General features: G+C 42.8%; 1 protein-coding gene across 1 annotated transcript in view; it reads left to right on the top strand.

Moving 5' to 3' along the window:
* Positions 1 to 15,210, top strand: part of Arhgef26 (Rho guanine nucleotide exchange factor 26) — a 103,931-nt gene that overhangs the window by 73,688 nt on the left and 15,033 nt on the right. The gene's annotated exons all lie outside the window — the stretch shown is intronic.

Here is a 15,210-nt window from a genome sequence, read left to right as displayed (position 1 = left end):
GGCATTCATGTCCTTCTTTGAGGAGATGACCAGAGGCATTTCATACAAACCTAATATCTTTACAGTATATATTTTAAAAATCTCAACCAGTTCCCATTCTCAGGATACACACACACGCACACACACACACACACACACACACACACATTCCTTATCTCTGCCCATTCCCAGGACACATCAAATACATTCATTCTCTCTCTCTCTCTCTCTCTCTCTCTCTCTCTCTCTCTCATCTCTGCCTTTCTCCAGGGCACATTCTCTGTCACATGTACCACATGATGACATTACTCACATACAGCTATGTTTCTTGTTGGTATAAGATATATTTTACATATTTCTTAGACTATAGTCTGAAAATAAAAATGGCAGCCTGCGGGTCATTTCCATGTATGAAGGAAATGGGATGAACTGTTGGCATGTGATAGAAATAGCCTACCTATGAAAATATTCAATAAATGTCCAAATTTATCATGGGATATTTATTCTACTACTAGTTCTGAGTTGCTGAGTTTGTTAACTGATGAATCAAAACAAAATAGAGACTGAGCTTCTTCTTTAATTAGACTGTGATATGAATTGTTCAGGTGTATACTGTCTTGGGAGTTCTTTTGCTGTGAAGAGACACCATGACCACAGCAACTCTTACAAGGGAAAACATGTGATTGAGGTGACAGCTTACAGTTCAGAGATGCAGTCCCTTATCATCATGGCAGGGAGCATGCTGGCATACAGGCAGACATGGTGCCAGAGAAGTAGCTGAGAATCCTATATCTTGTAGTCAACAGGAAGTAGTCTGCGTCTCACTGAGTGGAATCTTGAGCATATATGACACTTCAAAGCCTGCCCCCACAGTGACACACTCCCTCCAACAAGGCCATGCCCCTTTTAACAAAACCACCTTTCCTGATGGTGCTAATCCTTGTGAGCTTATGGAGATCATTTTCATTCAAGCTACCACATATATCTAGGACAGCAGAACAGGAACTTTGGTGATCTATCCCCAAAAGCAATTCCAGGAGGAAAGGGTTTATTTTACTTTATATTTTTACATAAATGTTCACTACAGAGAGGAGTCAGGGCAGGAACCCTGAAGCATAAACTGATGCAGAGGCCCTGGAGGAGTGCTGTTTACTGGCTAGTCCAAGGCTTACTTATAACACCCAGTACTACCTGCCCAGGAATGACAGTGCCCGCTATAAGGATGTACCAACCGACATCAATCATTAATCAAGAAAATGTCCCACCAGCTTTTCTACAGGTCAGTCAGGTAGAGGCATTTTTTTCTTTTTTTTAGTTGAGGTTCTCTCTTCCTAAAAACCTAGCAAGCACAACATGTTATCTTGACTTTTATAAAGATTTTGTTTTTCAGAGTTGTTGGGATTTTAGACAGTTTTTTTCTAGTTAGCTCAGGCTAGCCTGAAGCTCACTGTGTAACCCGGTTGGCCTCTGTCAATCATTTCTGCCTTGGCTTCTTTAATACTGGGATTACACTGTGTAACACCGAGCTTGGCTTTCAACACGAAGTAAGTTTTAGGGGGCACAATGATGTGTGTCAGACTCTTGATTTCTAACATCTTCCAGCTGTCTTCCCACGTGGACCCACAGTTTTATCTAATCTTCTGAGTTGAATGATAAAATAAAGGTTGACAAAGGCCTGCCAGTTTTAAATATTAGAGTCGTCTTGACTGTTGACTGATTAAATTGGTGAGAGTTATCATCTTTAGAGGCCGTTCTAAAACCAGGATAGTACAGGACAGCTTTTATTCTTGAACTTGCACAGAGCTAGGCAGTAAATGCAGAATTCGGACAGGTGTTTTCTCACTCAGCAGCTGATTGTCCTCCTCACAGGTGGCTTTGCCACTACATTTCATGTTGATACAGCTACGCCAAATTTGTGGGCCCAAGTACGTTGTTGAAATCATAATCCGAATGACAGAAAGAGCAAGGCATATTTTCCCAACAGAAAGGGCAACCTGAGCATCTAATTAACGTTTGTCAAAACTGGCATTTTCTTGCCCCATCAGTAAGTTCGTCGTATGTCTGAAGTCCTCCCAGCTGAGGAGATACCCTTGGAAACTGCTGGTTCACAACGCGATTCTGCGGGAAAGAGGCTTGCTAAGCAGGCTGGGTGTGAAATGTACAGTATGTGCTGCTGTATTTACACAGTAGCGTCAGGGAGGCAACTGCAGATGCTTTGCATGCCAGAGGCAACGAAGGAGATATAGCTGTTTGGAGTCAGGCAATAATTCAGACCATCTACAAGGCAGAGAGATAAGGGCTCCTTATCTGTGCCAGCTCTCTCAGGCTGGTCCAACCACCCACCCACAGACTGACTGAAACTATAAGGTTCCAGCAAGGAGCTTAGCATGGACGCCAGTAGTTTGTAGCATGGGAAGGCTTTCTTTCTACCTACTGAGACTGGCTCTATGGGAGACCGCTATTCTTTCCCCTCCATTCCAGACTGCTGCATAGGCCGTACTATACACATTTCCTAGCTTGCTGAGTGTGTGGCCCTTCACCATATAGCTGGTGTTTGCAGAACAGGACTTGGTGGTTTAGCCCCATAGAGTTGTCTTCAAAGATAGTGTTTTTTTCTTTTTCTTTCTTTTTTCACATTTTTTAGATTGGAAGAAAACATAATTTTTTTTTTATCCTATCTGGGTTGCTAGTTAGTCATTTTATTAATAGTTTATTCTGCCAAATTTCAAAGGGATACATCTAATTTGACTTCTTTTGATCAGAATGTGAATTCGTTGGTGCTTGAAGCTGGGACTGGAAGCTACCTAGACCCCACTAGATTCTGACCTCAGCAGTGTTGATATAGGGCCTGTGCTTCTTTGTTGGGGGGCGGGGAATCCTGTGATGTAGTATTAAACAGAATCTCTGGTCTCTATCCACTGTTTGCTAATATCACTTCTTCCCATTGTGGTAATAAAACTGTCTCCAGGAAAGTTGCCTAATGCCTCCCCCAGGTGGAAGCCTCTTCAGAACACCCAGATTTGCTTTCTCAGTACCACTGGCACATGTTGCAGGGGAAGGAGCTGCTTGTTCATCCCTGCTGCCTAGCTAGCTTAGTTCCGAAATAACCACACAGAAATTGTATTAATTAAAACACTGCTTGGCCTATTAGCTCTTACATCTTATTGGCTAACTCTTACACCTTGATTTAACCCATTTCTATTAATCTATGTATTGCCACGTGGCAGTGGCTTACCAGGAAAGATTCAACATGTCTGATTCTGGTGGCTCCATGGTGTCTCTCTCTGACTCTGCTCTCTTCCTCCCAGAATTCAGTTTTGTCTTCTCCGCCTACCTAAGTTCTGCCCTATCAAAAGGCCAAGGCAGTTTCTTTATTCATTAACAATGAAAGCAACACATAAACAGAAGGAGCTCCTACACCAGGTGCATGTCAGTGCATGGCTTGACACAGCAGTAATAGAAATAATGCATTATAAACATGATAGGTTATCAGATAGTAGTGGGTTGATAAGTACTATCATTTTGTAGCTGATACATGCCAAGAATAACACAATAAGCTGGCTCTTGACTCTACCCATATGTTCAGCCTTATGAAGTTAAGTATGTTTGGCCCTAATCTAAGACCTTAGTTGGTTAAAACTCTCAAAGTCTGGGAGACAGTTTACCATCTTTTCATTCATGATTGGTCTCTTTATAGCTGCCGTATTACAGTACTAAGAAATGAGTGACTTAGGGGTCCAGAAGGTCCAGCCTCACCTCTTCCAGCTCTCAGTGACTCCAGGCATTCTTTCCAGTTTGCCTGTGTTTCCATATGACTTGCTTCTCTGCTGCCTGTGCCTCTGTGTGTCTCTGAGCCCCCCACCTCTCATTACTGAGTTACTGGATGCAGAGCCTACTTCATTCCAGTATGACTGGGTTACATCTGCAAAGGATTTATCTCTAAATAAAGCAGATTTCAAAGCACCGGGAGTGCCGGGCAATGGTGGCGCACACCTTTAATCCCAGCACTCGGGAGGCAGAGGCAGGCGGATCTCTGTGAGTTCAAGGCCAGCCTGGTCTGGAAGAGCTAGTTTCTAAGACGGGCTACAAAGCTACAGAGAAACCCTGTCTCAAAAAACAAATCAAACAAACAAACAAAAAAACCAAGTGCCAGGAGTTAGGACTCCACCCTTCTTCTTTGCAGCATATAATTCAACCCACTACATACCTAGCCCCTTACTGTCACCTCACTTAAACACCATTAAAAAATGTACAGTGATGGTCTAAGGTAGCTCAGGACCACATGTTTCTTCTACACCAAGTCACTCCATTTTCTAAAATAGTTTCCAGAATATTGTCATGGTCATGCGACTTGAACGTCTCTGTTTGGTGGTTTCACAGATTGCTCATATTCAAATCCTTTCCATCACCTCTCACCTTCTCCCGGCTCCACTCCCTTCTTAGTAAATGGCCCCTCTGTCCTCTGGCTGCTATGGGAAACCTAAAAGGTGACCTTCCTGTCTGGGTTTGCCGGGCTCCCACAGGCAGTTGGTTTGTCACAGCCTTCAGTGTAGCTGGCGGTTCTGTGCAGCTTGTGAAATCCTTCTCTTCCACATCACCACCGCCCTTCTGCCGGTGCTTTCCACTTCTTCCGACAAGATAGACCCAACAGGCACCAGGCACTTCCTCTCCTTGCTCCTTACCCTCCACATTCAGAATATGTTTTAAAGATGAACCTACTTAGCTTCACCCTTTGCAAAACTTAGCCTCCGTGTCTTATCTTGCTTTCAGCACAAATGCCTCGCAAGCACATCCATCTCCATCTCCTCCTCATTGTCCTTGTTGTCCTGCATTTGTGCCTCTTCACCCCACTTTAGACGGCAGCCCTAACACAGGTTTCTCTCTCTACCTGGAATGCTTCCCCTCTGCCTTGCCCTCCCCTCACTTCAGACCTTCTCTAGGCAACTTTCTCATCTTTTAGGCTTACATTAATGGCCACATCCCCTGGGGGTTTTACTCTACTGCCTAAGTCTATTTTCTGCCTCCCTGTGATCTGATAAAACTGGACACTTTCCTGGCTGTAACATTTAATGTCCATTCTGAGCCTGTGTCTCAGATTGACCTTTATGTCCCCTGTGCTGAAACCAGGCACTTAACTGTAAGAATACTTGTATGACAAGTATTTGCTGAGGACGAGCCACTCAGACTGATCCTGTCCTATGTTCTACTGCTGTGAAGAGACACCATGACCACAGCAGCTCTTATAAAGGAAAACATTGAAATGGGGCTGGTCTACAGGCCAGAGGTTCAATTCATTGTCTCCATGGCAGGGCACGGTAGCGTGCAGGCAGACATGGTGCCAGAGAAAGAACTAAACGTTCCATATCTGGATCTACTGCAGAAGGCAAAGAGACTGGGTCTGGCTTGGCTTTCTGAAAACCCAAAGCTCATCCCCCAGCGATATACTTCCTCCAATAAGGCCACACCTACTCCAACAAGGCCATACCTCCTAATCCTTTCAGTGTGGTTCCTTATGAGTCTGTGGGGGCCATTGTCCCTCCCAAACCACCACAGGTGGCCAAACAGAAGCCCCATTGCATGGATGCCCTATTCATTCTGTCTCGTGTCTGGAACTTCTGGAGACTGGCTTGGTCTGGCCTTGTCCTCCAGAGTGTATAGAGTTGTCTTCTGTCTTCCTCATGGTGGAGCTGGTACTCCTGGGAGTTGTTAATGGGTCAGTGATCCAGATCATTTCTCCTGGGAGTCCTTTTGAGGATATTGTGCTGACTCCCATCTATAGTGTCTTAGGTAGACTAGATGTGGCTGATGTGTGGCTGTGTGTGTGTGAGAGAGAGAGAGCCTTTCCTTCTGTATCCTTGTTATTCACTTTTGCTTTGGCTCAGACTTCAGGAAGGATATTTATGTCTTTCTTTGTTTTGGGTATTGTCTTTATAAATAATAAACTTTTGTGCTATTTCTTTTTCTCCTCTTTTTTCCTTCATTTCAGAACATATCTCAGGCTAGTTCCTAACTCACCCTGTAGCCAAGGATGGCACTGTGCTCCTGATCCTCCTGCCTTTACCTTCAGAGTGTTAGGATTATGGGTGTGGACCACCGCAGTTTTATATACTCCTGGGAATAGAACCCAGGACTTTGTACAGGGTAGGCAGGACCTCTATCAACTCAGCTATATCCCAGTTCCTAAATAAACAGTAATAACTTAATCTTGATTAAAAAAAAAATAAAAAACTAGACTCTGCCTAGTAAGTGATGTGGCTTCTGACATTTTCTGGAACATCACCCATATACTTCTGTAAATGCCACGTAGCTTTAATTCATAAAACTACTCCACAGAGGCCATTTTTATTTGCTTCTGATTTTTATTATAGCATTGATGAGTGTTTTAGGCTACCAGTAAATGTGTCCTCATACCAAAGATTTTAGGATGTAGAAATACTGAATTATCACCCCCTCTCAGCCCAAAGACAAAGCCAGAAAATGAAGCCCATTTGGGAAACCATGCACGCTCTCTTCTTCATTGGGAGACTCATTGTTGGATCATTTGCTACGCTTTCAGCAGAATTCCCAAATCACAGTAGCTCGAATAATAGTGATGGTTGGTTTTTCAAGTGATACATGAGCATTGGAAACCAGGCTTATTCATTATCCAAAGCTCAACCTCTTCCTATCCACAGCTAATGCTGGATCCAGGCTTGCTTTTTGGCCCTATGAATAGAGCATCATGCTTGCCCGTGTCTGCAGCAGCAGGGTGCCATCCAGTTATAGGAAACTATGTAGAAATGATTGCCCAAAGGGCAGCTTTCCTTAAGTGGCTTTTCCTTTTGTGTTGGCTGGGGAAGACTCCACAGACAGGATCCAGAGCAGGCTTGTCAGAAAGGACTAGAAGAGAAATGCTTCTTTTGGTTCAGTCGGGCAGTGTCCCTGAGCTGGGTCAATGAAGGCAGAGCTGAGTCAATGAAGCCAGAACCGATTAGGTACTAGATAGTGACAACCACACCTTAGAACCCCTTTCCTGTAGGTCACCCTTTAACACAAGTTTCTTGGGAGAATGAGAAGAGTTCTTTGAAGTCCCAACACCTTGCCTTTAGGATGGATGGATGGATGATGAGGAACAGTGACAGAAGCTTTAGACTCACATCCTCTTCCTAACACTGGCTGTTTGTCTATGGCTCACTGAGTATCTGCTTGGCAGGGGCTTCTTTGTTCCTAGCAGCCCAGGTGCACCTGCCAGACACTTAAGCTGGCGTGTAGATGGGCGTTGTCAGACTGCTAGCCATAATATCAGAAGCATGCCGAAACCTACGTAGTCTTGGCTTGTTTTCCATTCATCTCCTAATTACCTCCCCTCACAACCATCAGCCATGTGACTACTTCTAGTTAGATCAATGGTCACAGAGAAGCGCATGTATGGTGAACATGTGTTGCTTGCAGTTCACACTACTCTGAATGTGTATGCAATACAGCACCATTGTCGCGGTCTCCTACAATCTTCGTCATGTTACAGAGAATGACATGTTATAGATGAAAACACCTAAGGTTGAGTATCTCTCATTCTGAAATCCGAAATGCTACAGAAAATCTAAAATCGTATGAGGGCCGGGGAGCAGAAAGTCCCGTGCTGTGCAGCTTCTCTTCATGCATTGTTTTGCTCTGACAACAACTTGCGGGAGTCAGTGCTCGACTCTGTCACCATTTGGGCCCCAGGATTGAAATCAGTTTGCTAGGCTTGGCAGCAAGCCCCTTTACACACTGATCCCTACCACCAGCCCAGCAGAAAAGTGTGTAGCTATGTGTACTTAGATCCTGTAAGAGACGAAACAAGGAACTGGGGGATGGGGGTGGAAATGATCAAAGTACATTATGCATACTGATGGAATTCTTAAAGAATAAATTAAAAATATGAAAACTAAGGGACAGGTTATATAATATATATTTTGACCTTCAGCTGTGTATGAAGGCATATGTGAGACATTAGTAATTTTGAATCATACTTTAGTACTGGTCCCTCCAATAGCTCATTCAATGTACACAAATATTCTCAATCTGAAAAATTCTAAATACTAAAACCTTCTGACCATGCTGTTTGGGCCCAGGGTGCTCAAACTATGCATTTTTAAAGCTTTTCATCAGAACCCTGGTGGCACGAGTCTCTTTAATACCTGAGGCTCAATTAGTTTTCATTATTTCTACCATTCCAAAAAGTTTTCTTCTGTGTCTCTAAGGCGAATTGAGGCACCTAAGAAGCACACTGTCAATGTATAGGGTCAGAAAGAGTAAGGTTCAGTTCCTGGCCATGTGACCTTGCATGAAGCAGTTTCAGCCTCTCAGCATCTCAGTGTCCCTATCTGTAAAATAGGAGTGATAATGTCATCTTTAGTGTGGAATGTATTCAAATTCTGTAAGACAGTACGCACAGAGTCTTGGCTATTTCAGTAATCCCTATGAAGTAACTGATGTGATCGATATTAATTTCAGCATTGTGTTTATCTCTCTAAAAAGTTTTGTCACAAATCAAATTACTGCCCATACACTACTTTTTACTGTTTAAAAACTAGTCTGAAATCTTCAGGCCATGTTTCACTTCGGAAGACTACAGCATACTGCAGGACTAGGCCTGAATTTTTGCCCTTTGAAATTAGAGTTTTTAGGAATAAGTGCCTGTCTCTCCCCATCACCCATCTTAGCCATCAGGGCAGGGATAACTAGAGACATACCCTCATTCTTCCCAAAGAGCTGTGACTCGTGAGTGCTTTTGTGGGGATATTTTTCTCAGCACCCTCCCTTCCTGCGTACTTGGGAATACTCCTATCGTAGCCAGCCTCCATGGGCATGGAATCAGCCCGTGGTAGATGGCAAATTAAGGCTGGGAGTTGCTGTATTGCACTTGTGCAGATGTTTTCATATTGTTATTCTTTAGATGGTATGGCATAACAATTATTTCCATAGCGTGCTAGTTGTTATAGAATACGCTGAGCATATTTGAAAATATGATATTTGAATATGCAGCTCTGAATGAGGAACATAACTTATTCACAGGTTTGACGTCTTTGAGAGTTCCCTCAGGATAGTAAAGAACAACTCAACCACATTTTTCATTTTTGTGGTGTAAATCAATGACCGTACGCCTATACCAGAGTGGGGTGATTCCTATAATCTGGGGTCACCTTGTTACCTATGTGAGAGGCTGTCTGCTTGTTCTCTGATCATGCCACTTCCTGATCACCCCAGGGGCTCTAGCAAGAGGCGCACAGCTCTCAGAACTGCTTGTCTCCTCTTGGTTAAGGATGATAGGTGTTGCAGCTGCTGGGCTGTGGAATCTGGCCCTCCTGCGGACTCTGGCCGTCTTTTTTGGTGGCTGTTAATCACAACAGATGCTTTTCATCCCAGCGAATGAGGGCCTCATTACTTCTCCCCTTTGTTCTTCTCCAGACAATGGGTAGGAAGTGTGTAGCATGTTTGTTAGTCTTGAGAACTATTTTGAGGAACTGAATAAGAAAGGCTATTTGAAATCAGTGTCAATGTAAATATCGTGTCTTTGCTAGTCAGGGCTCTTGGCAGATCATGAATCTCCTGATATGAGTATTTAATTTGAATCCTGCTTAGTCTGCTCATCCATTTGCAGGGCATATGTGATTATCAGGCCTTTGAGGCATTCCCAGGCAGTGGAAATGGATGGTATTCTGTTAGAAAAACAAAAACTAATAGCTAACATTGGGTGTGATCCAGGAGTGATTAGAAGCATTATGCACGACAAGGAGGTAATTATACACCTATTATCTCACTTAATCCCCCGCAACAACCTGGTGCCTTGGTGCTGTTACCACCATTGCACAGATGAGAGCAGTGACGCATGGAGAGGGTTGAAGCCCTGATCAGGTTCACAAAGCAGGTGTGTGATGGGCTTGCTCTAAGCAGGCCGGCTGAGTCAGTTCTGTAAGCCTACCTGCCATGCTGAAATCCATTACTTCTGAAAATTTTATAAAATAACTTGTTAGCTGTGTGCTAAGCCACACTTTGCATGAAATCAGTCTCAACCAGGTAGATCACTTTGTTTTGTTTTATCCCTTAGCTTGAAGTAAATTCTGGCATTGTTCAAGGGCCTCTGTTTGACTGGAGCATTTTAATGCCAGTTAAGCACAGAAGCTAGTATAGGGATTTTGAAGTCATGCTACTGAATGAGCAAGGAAACAAGTTGGAATCTGCAGAGGGAGAGCTCTGTACAAGCCTCAGGAAAACAAAAAGGAGTTCTTGTCATTGATTGCAGTCTTGTATGCTCCTGGCCTGAGCTCTCCTGGGAGAGTGACAGACCATGACATCCCTGTGGCTGTAGGATGGCTCCGAAGAGGGATGCCTGGGAAATGCCATGGGACGCACTGGGGAGGATAGCGTTTCAGAATGCCACAGGTGCATGCCCCCATCGACTTCTCTGCCAGCATCCAGAAGAATGATGCCAATGCCCCGGGCACTGTATTTCGTGGGATGCTAGGCCCTGGTGACCTTGGGGAACCGTTTCCTTAGTCTGAGTGCTGGTCTGAGGAAACACAAGCAACTACTAGTTCAGGAGACTTCATCTTGGTGCTGGAGTCTTTTTTGTTTATTTGATTTTAGGACAGAGGCCGTATGAATGTTTTAGATAAAACCTATGGAAAAGGCATACTAAATAGGCAAAAAGAAAGAGAGAGAGAAGAAAGAAAGAAAGAAAGAAAGAAAGAAAGAAAGAAAGAAAGAAAGAAAGAAAAAAAAAAAAACCTTGCCGCTACCTTGAGGATATATGCTAGGAGTCAGTGTGCTGTTTGGATATTTGATAAATCTCTGTAACACCACTTTCTCTTAATTTAACTGTGTTTATGAAAGGAACAGTTGAAAGTGTTGCTTAGGCTTCTGCCAGTCATTCTTGGTCCATGGAATAGGTTCTTAGAACAGTATGTGAAGCATGCAAGCATCTGGTGCCTTAAACAGTAGGGAAGCTGCTCTTTACAGCACAGCCCTTGGCCTTCCCTGGCAATACTTTTTTCCTTCACCCGCTAGATTCATTTTGCTCAAGCATCCCTTCTCCTTTTCTGGCCAGCAAAAGTCGCTCTCTAGGATGATAGCTAGTAAGGGTCAGGGTGAGAGTCCTCCAGAAGGTCAACACCTATTTAAAAATCCTCTGTCTTACCACAAGGCAGACCTGACTTGTCTTGTTCACCGTGTTAGGACTCCTTACAGACCTGGACAGACACAATCTAAGGATTTGAATGGAAATTTTTTAGCAATGTCAGATGTTTCTCCAAATCTCCCAAAATTATTTAATGGTTATCAATTCCTCACGTTTGAGAAACCATCTGTATCCTATATTAAGTCCCTAGTTATGTTTTAATCAGTGTATGAACTCATCACTCTATTTCACTAGTCCATCTGTCAACTCATGCTCTGTCCTGATCCTTGAACTGCTATAGATTTTTAAATGTCTTCTTAGGATGTCCAAGAGCCAATTCATTCTCATCTAGTTCTGTAGATTCTTTTTCACTATTTCATGATTTAAAATAAACCCCTCCATTCAGCTCTTCTTACAAAACCATGTTTGGATTTGCATTTGGATTGACTGGATTAAAATTGTAAGTTACGTTAGAAAGAACAGATACCTTAATTATATCAAGGTTGTCTTCTTGCAGAAAATTCTGATAAGCATCATCATAAATATTTGAAAAGATTTTCTGATGTTATAAATGAGGTGGGTTCGTCAATTATATTTTATCTTAAACTTTATTGCAAAAATTAAATTATTTAGTGTATATGTCTGTGTGTGTGTGTGTGTGTGTGTGTGTGTGTGTGTGTGTGTGTGACCATAGCATGTGTGTAGAGGCCAAAAGAAAGCTTATAGGTTTCAGTTCTTGCCTTTGGACTTGGGTACCAAACTCAGCTCTTCAGAGTAACCCTTATCCCTGAGTCCATCTCAATGGCCCTCATGGATCATATTGAACTGGATCATTGATGTTTAAGAGAGCTATGATTTGCAGTTTTTTTTCTTAGTCGTAATATTCATGGTCACTTTGTGGTTATACTACAACTAGTGATGATTTCTACGGACAGTCAGCAGTTGGTGGGATAAAGAAGACATCCCATTACTTAGTGGTTAATTGAATCACAGACATCCACAGACACCTGAAGTGACAATATTGATAATTTTCATGTCTGTGCACTTTTGATGTGAAACATATTTTCTTTCCACTTTTACTTTGAAATAGGTCAATTGTACAGAAAGTCATCGCACACTAACACATTCATTGTCCCAGCTTGTCATAGTTCTTAATGAAATACACTTTTTTCTTAAGTCAATAAGAAAACCCAAGTTGAACAAAACCATAGATCAAGGTCCCTTTGTCCTCATCTGGGCCTGAAATAGGTGCTTATTTCTGTGCTCAATGCTGCAGATGTTCATGTACTGTGTCATTTGGGTATTTTAAGTACAAACTTGTTATATGTGGTGTTTAAATGTCCTTTTGGTCTAAAAGAAATTATTCCAAGTAAATAAATAATAAATAATTTTCCACTATGAGAAGTGTGCAACCTTTGCAGAAACTATGGGACAGGAAGTTAAAGTGCTCCATAATTATTCAACTAATAAAGGGAGGGCCAGTGATGGAGCTCATTGGTTCAGTGCTGCTTCAGCCTGTGCGGGGTCCGGGGATCCATTCCCAGCACCACGGAAAAGCTAAAAGGACCTCTTTACAATCAGGCTCCTGTCTGAACACCACAGCAACGTGTGGCATGCATTCAGACGTCTGAACGTCTTAACGCAGAATTCCTTCCAGAAGGGAAAATAACCGGATGCGTGATTAGCATCATAGCCTGCTCTCTGCGGATATTTATTTCTTTTATTTAAGATGATAATTTAAAGAAGAGTGTGGGTAGGATTTACTGAGCCTTCAAGTGGGTTTCAACAGGGAGGCACATCATCACTGAAGACGCAGAGCAGCGGACTCTGTGGACTTGATTGGGTCCCTGTCCCTGAGCTGAGGCCGCTTGCACAGAGCCGCTTGCAGAGCCGCTTGCACAGAGCCGGGAGCATGAGCAGCTGCAAGTGCAGAGTGGCTGCGGCACAATGGAAGGAAGTCCCCGTGTAAACTCGTTCAGGCAAGGAAAGGTGGATTTTCCATTTGCCTTTTTCTGAGCAATTCAGCTTCCTAATTACACGATTCAAGTTGTTTCAGAAACTGTGTCAACCATGTGTTTGCTAAATGATGGAGACAAACATGAGGAAGTCTGATTAGAGTCAACCTCCCCGGGGAAAGGCAATGTTTCTATCCCATTTCAATCAGCCTTCGGGGACCTGAGCGAGCAGAAGGGGAAGCCTGGACTAGAGGTGCCTGTTGGTAGGCTTCCTTCTTCTTTCTCCGGCACACCCTGTAATCAGCTGTCCTTCTGAACTGGAGGGAAACTGTACGTGCTGACTAACAGAAGAATGAGTTTTGTGTAACAGGCAGCAGACTCAGAGGCAGAGGGATAATGGCCATTATTCTAAGCCTTTGGGAGCTTAAATATCAGTATGACAGTCTATGAGAGAACACACCAGAAGTATCTTCCAAGAGGGAGCCAGCCGCTCGTCAGTTTTGTTTCACTGGGTTTGAAAGTAGCTAATCAGGGTAAATAACCAATTTAACTCTCCTATTGTTGCATGATGCCAGGTCTTTTTTCATGTGAAACCCACTTTTAAAAAGCGTTAGGCCCTGATGCTTAAAAGACAGACAGAAAGCATCTTTCTTGGAGACTGCTTTGGATCAAGCTAAGTTCTCCATCCTAACACAGTTTGAACAAACACTGGAGGTGAAGTTCCATAGCTATGAATAGGGTGACCACCGTTTTACCATCCATAGTGGACAATTGAAGGGCCAACTGGTCTAAACTGGTTCAAACAACTACCGTAGCTAGTAATCAGTGGCATTGTACTTATTGCTTAAAGGAAAACTTAATGTGCATTTTAAAAATGTATCTGTTTCTGGCTTTAATGATGGCTAAGAATTAAAACTTCACCTACAGTCCTATGGGCACCTTTCTGGAGAAGGGGATGGTTTCCCTGTCTTCTGCTGGTTTGCACACTGCCTCTTTCTTACCTTGAGCCAATGGGTCTGTGCTTTTGTACTTCGGATCCGGTGTTTAGCTTACTAGTGATGGGTGGTTATTGGCTCTTGAAATACCAAAGCACATAGTTCTTTTTAGAATAAATGCTTTTCAAAAAATTCAAAGCATTTTTGAAATTTGATAGCTGGGTTGTTTTTTTTTTTTAATTTTGGTAAACCCTGGAGGTATGAATTCTGAAAATGAAGAGGAGCAAAGACTAAACATTATAGCTTACGTTTGTCCCATGGGAACTCAGTCCTTTTCTACCAAGGACAACCTAATGAGCAAAAGTGGCTGAAGCTGGAGGTGCAGGAGCTGAGTTGGTCTTAAATTAGGACACTGTCGTGTGTATATTCTCCTGACTTTTGCTTCTTTGGATGTAACCTCAGTATCATTGCAACTCTCATTATTCGGGGCCTACCTGGCCATCCCACTTCTACAATATCAGTTTCTTCAATCTCTCTGCCCAGAGAATGACCGTTCACTGGGAACAAGTGGCCTGCTATTGAGTGATAATCTTTTGTAGCTTTTGATTTGGATCAAAGAGAGGGTAGTAGATAGGAAAAGGAGAATAGCAAGGAATATGAATTCTGAAAATGAAGAAGAGTAAAAACTAAGCATTATAACTTTCATTTGTCTTCTGGGAACTCCGTTCTTGAGTTCTTTCAGGGCCAACCTAACAAACAAAACTGTCCGATGTAGGTGCAGGAGCTTAGAATCCTTTACTATGTGGTTTTTGTTACTGTTGTTGAGATGTTGCTTTTGTTTTAATTTATTTATTTTTTGTCTTAGAGGGGTCCCCTCTATCCCTCTGCCTCCTTTCTCTCTTTGTGTGCACATGTGTGCGTGTGTATGTGTATGTGTGTGTATGTGTATGTGTGTGTGTATGTGTGTGTGTGTGTGTGTGTGTGTGTGTGTGTACACATCCTGACTCCTGGGCTGTTAGATTTATGTCTGAGATGTCCTGACACTGTAAACATTTTCTGCGCTGCAAACAATTGACTTCTTTGTTTCTAGTAAACAAGATCTTTTAAAGATACAGCCATGTTTGATTGTAAGGTGTTCTGTCCTGCCTTCTTCCTTTGAGCACAGTGTGCACTTTTATAGGTCTCATTGTAGATGTGAGAACTT

This window comes from Chionomys nivalis, chromosome 24 (assembly GCF_950005125.1).
Source record: "Chionomys nivalis chromosome 24, mChiNiv1.1, whole genome shotgun sequence".
Taxonomy (NCBI): Eukaryota; Metazoa; Chordata; class Mammalia; order Rodentia; family Cricetidae; genus Chionomys; species Chionomys nivalis.
The sequence above is the reverse complement of the archived record's forward strand: the minus strand, read 5'-3'. Positions and strand labels throughout refer to the sequence as shown.